The sequence below is a fragment of the Calliopsis andreniformis genome, unplaced genomic scaffold (assembly GCF_051401765.1).
Source record: "Calliopsis andreniformis isolate RMS-2024a unplaced genomic scaffold, iyCalAndr_principal scaffold0022, whole genome shotgun sequence".
Classification (NCBI taxonomy): Eukaryota; Metazoa; Arthropoda; class Insecta; order Hymenoptera; family Andrenidae; genus Calliopsis; species Calliopsis andreniformis.
The window spans coordinates 4,440,550-4,452,877 of NW_027480432.1; positions in this window are offsets into that span (position 1 = coordinate 4,440,550).

Genomic DNA, 12,328 nt, shown 5'->3' on the forward strand with positions numbered 1-12,328 from the left:
GTCAGCCAGAAAGAATCCTCCAGGTCCAGCTGACCACAGACTTATTGTGACTACTCGAACCTCCCCCGCGACCTCATTAATGGAATTGCTCGCTCCTGGTTAACATTATCAATTTCCTTGCCAGTTGGCTACCTACGACTGACTCAGCTTCCTGGGCCATCTTTCCCCTTTTTGCTGGGGGGATTATGGGAGGAGAATGACTGGAGGAACAGGTTGCTGATTAAGCTATGGAAGCTTCTTTTTTGGGAGACTTTTTGTGGGGTGTTTGAGGTCTGAAAGGTTTTTGAGAGAAGTTTGTGGGTGGGGGTAGTGTGTTTTAGGGAAGTCTGGACTTTTGTGAGGCTGGACTGGTGTTGCCATCTGTGCTGAAGAAGACGTCGGTAGGGACTACGACTTTGGTAGTGTAGCGTGGTGATGGTAGACTGTTTTACCTAGCGCTTCGTGGTTAGCATTGGTCGAGATTATGTGATTTTATCGAAATTTTTGACTGTCTTAGCGAAATTTGAAAATGTGTGAAATGGTATAACATAGTTACCTTGTCAGGAACGAAGAATCGATCAGTCGTGGACTTGAAAGCAGCGTGATACACAGGACACTTCTTTTCTTCTTTTTCCTCTAAATCTGTATCGTAATCGTCATAATCATCGTCGACCAAGATGATTTTGTCAAAGAAAGTGTAATCCCCTGATTTTGCGAAAATTCGTTTGAATTTCTTCTGTGACTCGTAGGCTAAGTTACCGACGTCTGTATGATAATCACTGGGAGCTGAAGAGAAATTCTCGCTTGATACATCATTGACTCTACTCTTCCACTAAGCTTGAACAGTGAAAAAATTTCTAAACAATTTTACCTGGTCCCGTGTCTTCTGGAGTCTTCTCGAAGCGTCGTGCATAAGTACCAAAAGGCGCAGGTAAAATAGAACCAAAGCACTTTGTCTTATCCTGCGGCCTGTACGATGCAGGACCAGGTGCATCAGTCTCCACTTTGTCATCGAATCTCTAGAACACAGGCAACTAGAATCCTTCCTAAAGTATGCAAAAATTTTGTAGAAGTCCCACCTTAGCAGTACGTCCAAAGGGTGGTGGTTCCACAGCGTAAGGGTCACACTTGCAAGGAACCTTGAAGAACCTATCGAAAGGACCCTTCACGTGGTAGCTGTTCGGAGCTGGAAAATTCTACGCGTGAAGATTTCCACTCAACATCTTCAGTTAAAAACTTCGAGGAAAATACTTCTAGCCTCTGTCACAACTGGAACTTACTTCACGCATTTTTCTTCTATATAGAGCATCCAGAAAACGTAGCTGTCTGGAGGTCCCTCTTTTGGCTTCCCTTATTTTCTCGTCGCGAATCTGAGCAGGAGTTTTCTTCTTCTCGTGTTCGTAATCCCCTGGACCAGGGGTAAGAGAGGGTCGCGATGTGGTCCTGCCTGTCATCCTGCTCCAGAAGTTCCCCTTATACAGCAGAGTGGTTTGATTTGTTTCCTGGAGATTGAAGAAATTAGGAGAAGTTTGGTAATGAAGAAATAGTTTGATAAATTTCGTACCCCTCGACGAATATTGTAGAAAAAAGGTGGCTCGTGTTGTATGGGGGGATTTTTGATAAGCACTCCATGCTCGTTGATAGTGTAACCCCCATCGTCTTTAGCAGGGACTGAGACAGAGGAGGGTAAAATGGAACGAGGGGGATGAACTAGCCAGAGCTGTAATTTGTAATTAATGTTATATGATATTTCTACGTGCTACGAATTTTTGAGAAGTCAATATATGATATTGCAGTTCTATTTAAAACTGATTTAATGAGTAATAATACTGTAATTATAATATTGAGAGATTTACTTTCCCTGGGGGACCTCTCCAAGTACCAGGATGGGTTCTCTTCTTTGGGCACTCATGAATCACGTCTTCAGATAAGTCATACTTCGCTGGTCCTGGTCCTTCATGGATTTTATCCTTGAATCTGGCATCGGTGAAGTCGATACTGACGCCTCCCTAAAATTATTACTACTTTCGTTACTACTACTGTTTCTATAGCTTCTCTAGATTCAATATTAGGCGAAATTTTTGGAGACTACGTTCTGATATGTGTCGCTGTGGTTCCTTCAGGTTATAGCACCCAGGCCCAGGAAATCGCTCTGCATCCTTCGATATGGTTACGGTTTTCCTCTTTGCTCCGCATAGAAAGGGATAAACGTCAGCTGAAAACGAGTGACATTTAATATGTCATTAATACTGTAGGTTATAAGTATTTATACTCAAAAGTCTTGGAGGACAAGTTACGCCAGTGGCATCGTAAGTTCCTGGACCAATTTCAGGGGAAGTCTGAGTGATCAATTTTGGAAATCTCTCTGTCCTATCGTAAGCCATTCTCTACCTGTCTTAAGTGAAACCAAACGATATATAGGAAACTGTAGCTAAGTGTGAACTATGCTAATGAAGATGTAAAGACAATGGACAACCTCATGTCCCTACATCGAACGATGGTTCATTGTACTATAGTAATTAAAATAGTATGCTGCAGGCAAGTGCCCTCAAGCATTTCTGAGAAACTGACCGTCATTGATAATAAATCGATTCGTGATGAAAAAGATTACTTATTTGTGGCAATTGTTTTAGTTTAGAGTTGGACAATTTGCACTTGAATTTTAAACAAAGAAGAAAATTTATATAGGTACCTAATGGTCAAAGATGGAGCAGAAGGTAGACCAGAGAGCAAAGGGTAGGCTAGAGTGGAGTTCAGAAGTCAGGGAGTCCCTCCAGAGGATCGCCTGAACGATCCACACCCTCCCGAGACTCCAGAGCGAATGACCAGAAAAAGGAGAACCAGTCACTGTATTTCGAGATTAATCGAACGAATAATACTGTACGAGAAGTTAATAATTTCCACATTCGTTAATTAACAATTACAAATATCAATAATTTGCACATGCACACACTGTGTGTGATGTTATTAACAATATGTGTACCAGAAATTGTTGCTGAGACGATTATTTTATAAAAAATATCCATTTTTCGCGATATCGAAATTCCTACCACCCGAAGAATTTCTGTGATTGGTTCCCCATTTTTCCAGAGAGAATATAAATACCCCTGCAGGAGCATGAGTATCTCACTCGTCGTGGGTCCTCTGGCGGGTGAGGACCCTCCTCGGGATCCTGGAGGGACCCCTGGGCCTTGGACCATCATGGACCCTTGGACATCTGGACTCCCCTGACCAGTGGACAGCTTGACCAGTGGACAGCTTGACCAGTGGACAGCTTGACCAGTGGACAGCTTGACCAGTGGACAGCTTGACCAGTGGACAGCTTGACCAGTGGACAGCTTGACCAGTGGACAGCTTGACCAGTGGACAGCTTGACCAGTGGACAGCTTGACCAGTGGACAGCTTGACCAGTGGTCAACCTGGACTACTGGTAAGTTTTTCTCACATTTTAAATTTATTTTTTCTATTGCCCCAATTTTGTGTGTACCCTGGGCCCTCTCTTCTGTTTCCCTATTTTATATGTACTCTGCTCCACCCTATCCTCTAATGATAACTTTCCTTCTTTATTAGTGTTTATGGTTTAATATTTATTTATTATTTTATAACTTCATATGGTTTAGATAATCATCGAAAGAAGATATCAAGAAAAAATGAATCCTTCACTTGATTCCATCTATCTCCCTGTGCCTGTGGGTCTCCACTTACAGCAATCTCCTCGTGGTGAGACCTGGGCAACCGGTTCCATTCGAGCTAATAGCTGCGAATTGTAAATAACTATAAGATTCTAATTACAAAATAAGTTTCAGGTATTCTATGTAGTTGTAATCTATTATACATACATCCTATATCCTTTCTTAATTAAATTCTGTTCTATACGTTGTTAGTAGTTATCTTGCTTATATTAAACTCATGATGTAATTTTAATCTTTTTCATTCTGTACGTTAACTGTGTAACAGTTTCGTTAATATTCTCATGGAAAAATGAATATTGCAATTCTTTTTACATTCAAAATAGTTCCTGTAATATCTGATTTTAATTCCTACCACTTGTAACGCTGTAATCTTAGTTCAGACTGAATCGATAACGTCGGGTACGACAGGAAAATAACAGGAACAGTACTCGTGAAGTCGTGATTGTGAAAAGAGAATGCATTGTTCGTCGTTGCCTATATACTCGTCCGTCGGTGCTCTGAAATCCATTCTCAGCGAGTAACTTTATCATGTTCGAGTAATAGAGGGCACTACTTGGCGCCATAGCAACTTAGTTTTTCAAATACTGTATTTTTAACAAATATCTGTACGTACTCTAATTAATTAATACACGCTGAAGAAAATTTGTTACAAACAAATATTATAAAATCACTATAATAAAACTACATCACCAATAGCTATAATATAACATAGTCCTATAGTCCACATTTTACAATATTACTATTTATTTAATAATCTCAATACCAAAGCCATCTACTTACCTACTTGCCCATCAAAAACTATAGTATCAACCCATTACGACACAAATTAATTTTTCTCAGACGCAATTGAATGGTAGCCAAAACATCATACGCCACATTTCAAATGAAAGATTCTCTTTTCCTTATCACACAAACAACTTCACGATTCTTCCCAAACCACTCATTATTCCACCTAGCCTTGTCGACGAAAAAGGGTGAACCGAGACGTGAGAAAACGTGTTCTCGCGTCGGCGACGATCGAAGCGGTTTTAATTAAGAGCATCTCCATTCTCAGGTAGAAAAGCGTTCGCTTCTCTCTTCGGCCGAAGCCAGTACACCGTGGAAAGGAAGGATACTTAGGAAATCAGCGTTACGAAGTAAAAGTCAGCAGAGCGTGAACGGGGGGTCCTACGACACAGGATGTTCTCTCCTACCTTCCGTGTCTTTCGCGCTACCAAGCCCTCCTACCGTAATATCGTCTATTCGTGGAAAGATACCAGCAGTGCCGTTTGGAAACAATGCCACAAACTCGTAAATACGTGCGAACCACGCTATCTGCCTCGCCACCGTCAACCTCGCTTCTGCAGGCCGAACTCGCTAAGGCTAAGGCGTTAAAAGTAGCATTGTTCAAGCACCTACTTCCAATGTTCAAGTATTTAAAATTCAAAGCAAGACAAGACTCATTTTTCCAAACCAAGCCAAGTACTAGATTATCTTAATAGCTAGAATATTTAAACAAACTTGAAACCATTCAATCTACTCGAAGGTTTGAGTAGCTCGGTTGCATTCAAGCTTGAATGCAGTGATATTATATTTTCAATCTGTAGAATAAGTTTGACTTTGTCCAAGCTTCCTCAAATATTATCCAAGCAAACTTTATTACTAAAGTCTTATAATGTAAGAATACGTAGTTAAGTTTGTAGAGAGTATCAGGCTTGCTTAGATAATCAAGTTTAGTTGTATGATTAACTTTACTTAAACATTCAAGTGCCTACACGATTTGGTTCGACCGATTGAAATCTAGCTTAGCTCAGATTGTTTCCAAGAAACTTGGACAGCTCTAGTTAAAAGCCTCCAACGTCCACCTATTCATCTACCCATCTGGTTTCCACTTTTATGACTAAAATATCGTAAAAGCAGGAGATTATTATTTCGATGCGTTAAAGTAACAATTACCGCCTCGCTCGCACAATACCTCATTAAAGCTTTCCATCCGAGTTTTATTCCACGAGCCTCGTATTTGCGCCAGGTAACGGTACCCTCCAAATTAGGCGACCGTTGCTCTGTACACTCTAACAAACGCGCTTTTTGTTAATCGGCCGCTTCTTCATCTTCGACCGTGACTGTGCTCGCACCGACACGCTTTGCTGGTGCCCATTACCGGAAACGGTAAATCGTTTCCTCCTAAATTACGGAGGCGAGAAACCGCCAGCACCTCGATGCCATGGAATAGATTACGCGGAAGAATCGTCCATGATACTCTGACGCACTAGACGTTCGAGCACTGTCTGATCGCGGACTAATTCTACTGAATTATCGCGTGTTATTCGTGACCCACGAGAAGACCCCTGAAAAGGATTGTCTCTAGTGGTAAAGGAATGTTACTTTCTAATACTTCTTCAGCAAGTATTCAATCAAGTTTCAGTTTAACTTTGAGTATTAATGACATGTTGGTAACTCGAAGTACAGAAGATGAGTGTAATTTGGAATAGTTTACAGCTGTTGCTGCTACTTTTAATATTTTCCCTTAGCGAACTTCTAACAGAGGTCGAAAGCCCTCGAAGTTTTCTATAATTCCAAGTTCCTCTTACGGAAACGAGCTAGAAACAGCACAGAGCAAAAACCAACTAAGAATAAAGAGTAGACGAAAAGCAAGCAAAAGGAGTAAGGAAAGGCAAAAATACAAGAAGAAGAAAAGAGGAAGTAATGGCTAATTAAAATGAAATAAAATTAGCGTTACTGTTCACGTATCCAGACACCTACCTTACTTGTAAACCGCATAAAACAGCAGCTTAAGATCAAACACCTGAAAATATGGTTTGATACTCGCGCTGGCTTCAACTCACCGATTCAAATATACAATATAAATATACCATCGACTCTGTACAGAGACAGGGTTATAAAATCCCCGACCGGATGTTCTGGGAATAGAGTCAACAGAGTATAATACGAAAGTCGATAAAAAATCAGGCCCATCAAGGGGAGAGCCCTCAGGGGCAAGTGCATGCCGTGACAGAGCCGTGTTCGAGGCACGAGCTATCGCGAGTCGCTTCGGTACCCCCGAGTGGCTACGCGCGCTGCTCACCAGATAGAAGGAGGAAAAAGGGTCGGGGAAAAAAGGCAGGTGGCGGAGGACGGGACGAAGGAGCACGCAAAGACGTGGAAAGGAACAATGACTCGCGGTGGTGCCTGGCGTTTATAAGGCCGTATCGGCCGACTGCGGGGTGGGTTGAGCTCGTAATTAGTCATAGTGCGATGCGCTAACAGCGGCACTCTGCAAGAGTGAGCCTCGCTCGTTCGTTCGCTCGTTCCTTTCTTCGTGAGCTGCTAACCTCGGAAGCTCGGCTAAATCACCCAACGGGTGGCCCGAAAAGACGCTACCTGTTCCATGCTTCGTGGTGCTTCAATGAACTACAGGGCGATCGGTTTAACTGGACACCCTCCGAGCGGTGGCTGCATTTAATGGAAATACTGTTGGCATTGTAAGTGTAACGCTCATTAGAGAGTTTCTGGTTAAAGTGAAGAGGCTACAGGAGAATCTTGAACTTCTCTTGAGTGGATACTATCTCGATGAGAGCTCGACACTCCTATGCACTACTATGGAACTTGGAGCTTAGAAGTGTTCTTCCATTTTCGGTGACACTGATTTATGAAGAAACAAAATTGAAGACACTAATTGTTTCTTACATTTCCTCTGATTTCACCTTATGACGAAGCTTCTACAGAAGCTCAAACCATCATCTCATACTAAATTAAAATTGAAACTGTGTTACAATATCTATCTACTAAATTGAGCTGTCCATTAAAGTCAAATTAGTAGAAGCAATGTACAGGATTCAAGGAGCGAAGAAACGTATAATTTGAATGCTGCAGTACATGTGTAATGGTTCAAACGAAGATATTCAATTAGTCTGGGCATTCTACGCAGCCTAATTTTTCCGGGGATGCAGGTACCCAGAGACGTCATCCTGAAGTTCCCTTAACGACTTCACGTCACGACAGATGCTCGCTGGCAAAGCAACGATGCTATGATCAAAGAATTCGCGGTGCACGTGTAACGGGCCTCAGCAGTCGCATCTGTCGCGGACGACGACTTGATTTATGCTTATCCTAACTAACGGATCGCTGGAAACTTCATAATCAACCTTCATTTACGCGAATCATCGTTTTTTAGTCCGTCCTTCTTGCTATTTATAATGGACACCACTCCAGACGATTCTGGAGCTTATTTAAGCTTCTTATTCCTGTGATCACTATGAAGCTACAAAGAAATGTAGGAGCAGGGGCATTCACGAACCCTGATTCCCTCTTAATTTTCAAGACTTCAAAATGCTGAGTAAATTGAATATTAACTTAAAAACTTGAGTGCAGCTGGTGCATAATAGATCGTGCATCACACGTTGCAAAGTTATTCAAAATATCGACTGAAAAATAGTAAAAAGGAACCACCAATACCAAAAAGAAAAAATGATCGTAAAAATTCTCCTGACCCACATACTACTCATAAAGCTCTGACTATCCTAAACAAGAAACGTTTCTATCATCCCCTGCAACCCTGCACAGTGTACCTCCAATTCTGAGTCACCCTGTATGCCTCCAAAATATTAAATATGCCACCAGAGTCTTCCCATCGAAGGGGTGAACCTCTCCCAGAATCGTTAAAACGTTGAAAGCTTCTCCCTGCGACTGGTCACGGTGGCGTTCCAAGGACACCCCGTAGACATGCACCTGCAACGATGGAAGACGCACCACCTCCTCGGCGCTTGAGACAGCGAAGGGTTGCATCGAGGTGGTACGTTCGCGGTAGAATCCAAGGATCGGGGGGGAGGTGGTGATCGCGGGGTTAGGGGGAGAAAAGGGGGAGAGAAGGAGAAAAGAGGAGAGACGAAAAGCGGCAGAGCGAAGCCACAGGCGGCCAGCCGTGTCTCCGGCGAACTCGGTCGGCGGCTCTCTTGCCAATCCTGGCATTTCCACTTCTATGTGTGTTTATGCACCTTCCACCGTGCACCGTCCCATGCGCCCATCGGCCGTGGGGCTCCACTTACGTCGAGCACACATCACGCGCGATATGTGTGTTCTACAACGATGGCGAACAAACGACGGTGCGCTGACCTTTTCCCGCGCTGGATGCCGAAGCACGCGCGGAAAAATCCAGCCTCGTGACTTCCTCCGGCACCCTGACACGCTGGAAATTATCCGCAAATATTTTCAAACGAATACCGAGGGACCTGGTCTGTTGACTCTGCCTGGAGGTTAACGAGGAGAGCCTAGTGCTGCTTCGAGGCGAAGAATTGAAACCTGAATCGAAGTTAGGTAAACGTCCCAGTAGGTGATCTTGTTACGATATTTGAACGTTAACCCTAATTTCATTTCGAGCTTGAGAAATGGTGTCAGTAAATAGTAAGTACATTCAGCCACTGGGATACTATTTATGTATGGAGACACTTGTCCATTTTTTGGGACATTCGACAGAAGTGTTCAGGTGTTGAGGTGTTTCCTTGTCATGGTTTAATTTTCACGAATTTTTCTGCGATACAGAACGTAATAGAAACTTATTTAGAGGCTCTACGTTCACTTCGATCTCGAATTACAAGGAGGAAGTCACTCTTCAAGCAAATGGGGATATTAAGTCACTCCACTTCTACGATCCCTCAAGTATCGAAACGCATTTGAAAGTCACCTGAGTGGCAAGAAGATACTCGAGTGAAGATCCCAGCGAGTTGCAACGCTAGAAACAACTTGCAACGCAGGAGCTATTGGTCTGTGGCTCACCTCGCGTGGATCATCAATCGAAAACATCAACCGAGAGCCGGTTTACTGACAAGATTAAGATACGTAAGAGCCCCAGGCGTCGCAATTTGTACCGAGGAGCTGTGGACGTCTCGACTATGACGGTACACCTCAGATAGTTATCAGAAAGCTGGAAGGATCGGAATTATTCGTTTCGATGGACAGGTATACCGGTGAGCTATCATGAAACACGCTTAAGTAGATAGAGATTAAAACAAACGAGCCCTCTATAGAGAAGAGGATAGTAAGCATTTCGACGGTGGGTCGCTCGATTGAATCGGTTCAATACCACGGGAGGACAGCGTGTCAAATAAAGGCGATTTCTTTTCTGACCCTCTATCTCATTTCGCAGCTGCGGGCTTCACCTGCGAAACGGTCCGCTGCCTGTAAGCCATCGCTGCAGGTCTCTTACCTGTTGAAGCGAGCCAAACACTGCTCGTCGTCCAACACCTGTTACAAAGTTTCTTGGATGAGTCAAGTTTTCCGCTCACAAACGATCTACGAATATTGACATTAGGTGAATGTATCACAAGCCTTCCTATGCTGTCGTTCTCTGACTTAGAAGCTAGCCATTAAAGGTTATAGCTACTGTAGTAGAACTTTAGACCACTGTTTTAATGACTTAAAATTTAGGGGTAGGTACTCAAAACGATCATTTTAAAATTATTGCTAGAATATTTCAAATTTAGAGGTACGTAGGTACTCACAATAACCTCCTTCAAATTATTGCTAGAACATTACATTAGCTCAGTTCATGATGAAATCGATTGATCTTGAAGCCCTGCCTCCTTTCGAAACTAGCAATCAAGCGGAAATAGGCAATTGAGATAGTATCTGTGCATCCAATTCACTTTTAAAGACTTCACCTAATAACAGAAGCACAAGGTGTTTCCAAGCACTGTGAATGCTGTAAATCAGAAATGAATTTTCAAGCCTTAATAACACTCGTTCAGTTGGACTTTCAGCTGACAAGAGGAACACGTCGCCTCGAGCCACGGCATATTTGTCAAGGGATTTCAGGAGCACGATCGTTGGGTCAGGGTCGAGAGAACCGGCACGATAGTCGACTTCCGTCAGCCCGTACGGTCGACAAAGAGGAATTTGTAATGTGGCGGAAATGTTGTTCCCAGAGGGGTAAGCCGTAAACGTGGCCGTCACGTACGTACATCGCCGACACAAAGGAGACGCTTCCCTGAAGAGCGCGACGTACCGACGGCGACGGATTCGTTCGTTTCGATGAAAAGGTCGCTTCAGTTGCGCCCGTTTAGAATTCAGAACGTATCGCCTTAAGGTCATAAAGAAACGAACGACGAGGGCCAGCTCTGGCCACCGTGATCCAGCGAGGATACCAGAAGGACTGTGAGAGCTCGATATTATTTACAGATACGAGCATCTCTGTCGACTCGAAAATTAAATGGTAAGATGCGCGTCGCTGTTAAGCTATCTGCTTGCCACGCTGTTGCGCTACAGTTAATCAGAGGATGAAGCTGGGTGTCAGGGATCCTTATCTGACACCGTTAAAAGTTGCAGCTAAGAAACTCGACCATCGTCCCACCTGGTTTTCGTCGTTCACCGCGAGAGAATGCCCGACCGTTTTCGGGACCGCGGCCACGGGAGTATCAGATACAAGATAGTCGTTAGATAAAGCAGCCGCACACTGGGAAACCAGTTTTTCGTACGTAACGATTATAGGCCGACGAAGGAGATGACGTGAACTCGCGAAGATAACTCACACCTCAGCCTCCTTTTTCTACGTTTTCGTTGCGTGGTAGACGGGAACGTCCACTTTGCCCAGGATTCCGGGCATTGAGATCGTGCTCGTTTTGAACTTAAATACAGAACACATCAGGGAGATTAACACGCCCCTGAGGTGGCTGTTGGTTCTGAGGTAAATAGGGTGCACGTAATGTCTCTCGATCCTTACAGAAGAGAGCATTTTGACTTGCAGAAATATTATGCAAATGAAATGAAAGATTATGTGGTTAAGAAGATTGTCTTCTCTAAGTTGAATGGTGCAAATGCATTCTGCAGTTGGAGAAAAAGTACTGAAAAAAATTCTCTTGAAAATTGTGAAGAAATGAGAATCCATACAGCTTTATAGAAGCTTCGGTTTTATTGTTAATTTGTTGAGTGGGAATAAAGCTGTGAGTTGACCAGACTAGCTTACAATAATAGCGACTAGGCCTTATCAGCCAAACCCTCCAGTGACTCAGAGCTAACAAGACACCTCGCTCAAAGATATAGACGTGACCCAAAATTCTACAGAAATCCTAAAAACTACAAAGCCTTTGAGTCTATATGGTATACATAGCAAATTTGAAAAATCTCCTTGATCTTCCTTAACTTAAGAGTCCTACATAATCCACTCCCTCTGTTCCAAGATCCCAAAGAAAGAATAAACCAGTGTTAGAAGCTCCAGAAACATAGAACTTGCAATTAGAAATTGGAATCTCTTTCTGAGGACAATATTAGGATCTTCAAATCTTCTTATGAATAGAAGTGGATGAGTAGAATAAGACATTTCTTGCTTAAGGAGTTTTAACTAAGGCCTGACAGTCCCTGAAGACACAAGCTTCAGCGAGCACAAGTGACGAGCACAAGTTCATGAGCCAATTCAGCCTTCTCAATAAAAGAAAATCTGTACAGAGTCCTGCCATTGGGGGTACCTAAGACAAGGCCGCGTCTCGAATTGCATCCACGAGCATTAAATCCGCATTACCCGACTCCCGTGAGTACGTCGATGGTGTCCCAAGCGAGCCAAGGAGCTTTCTTCTCCGCGATACCGGGATCTCCACGGTGGCGCGATGAAAACCAGTTTCTCGTGAAAAGCGACTACGGGGAGGATGCGGAGTGTAGGCCAGGAGACTCGACCAGACGTAATATCGCGT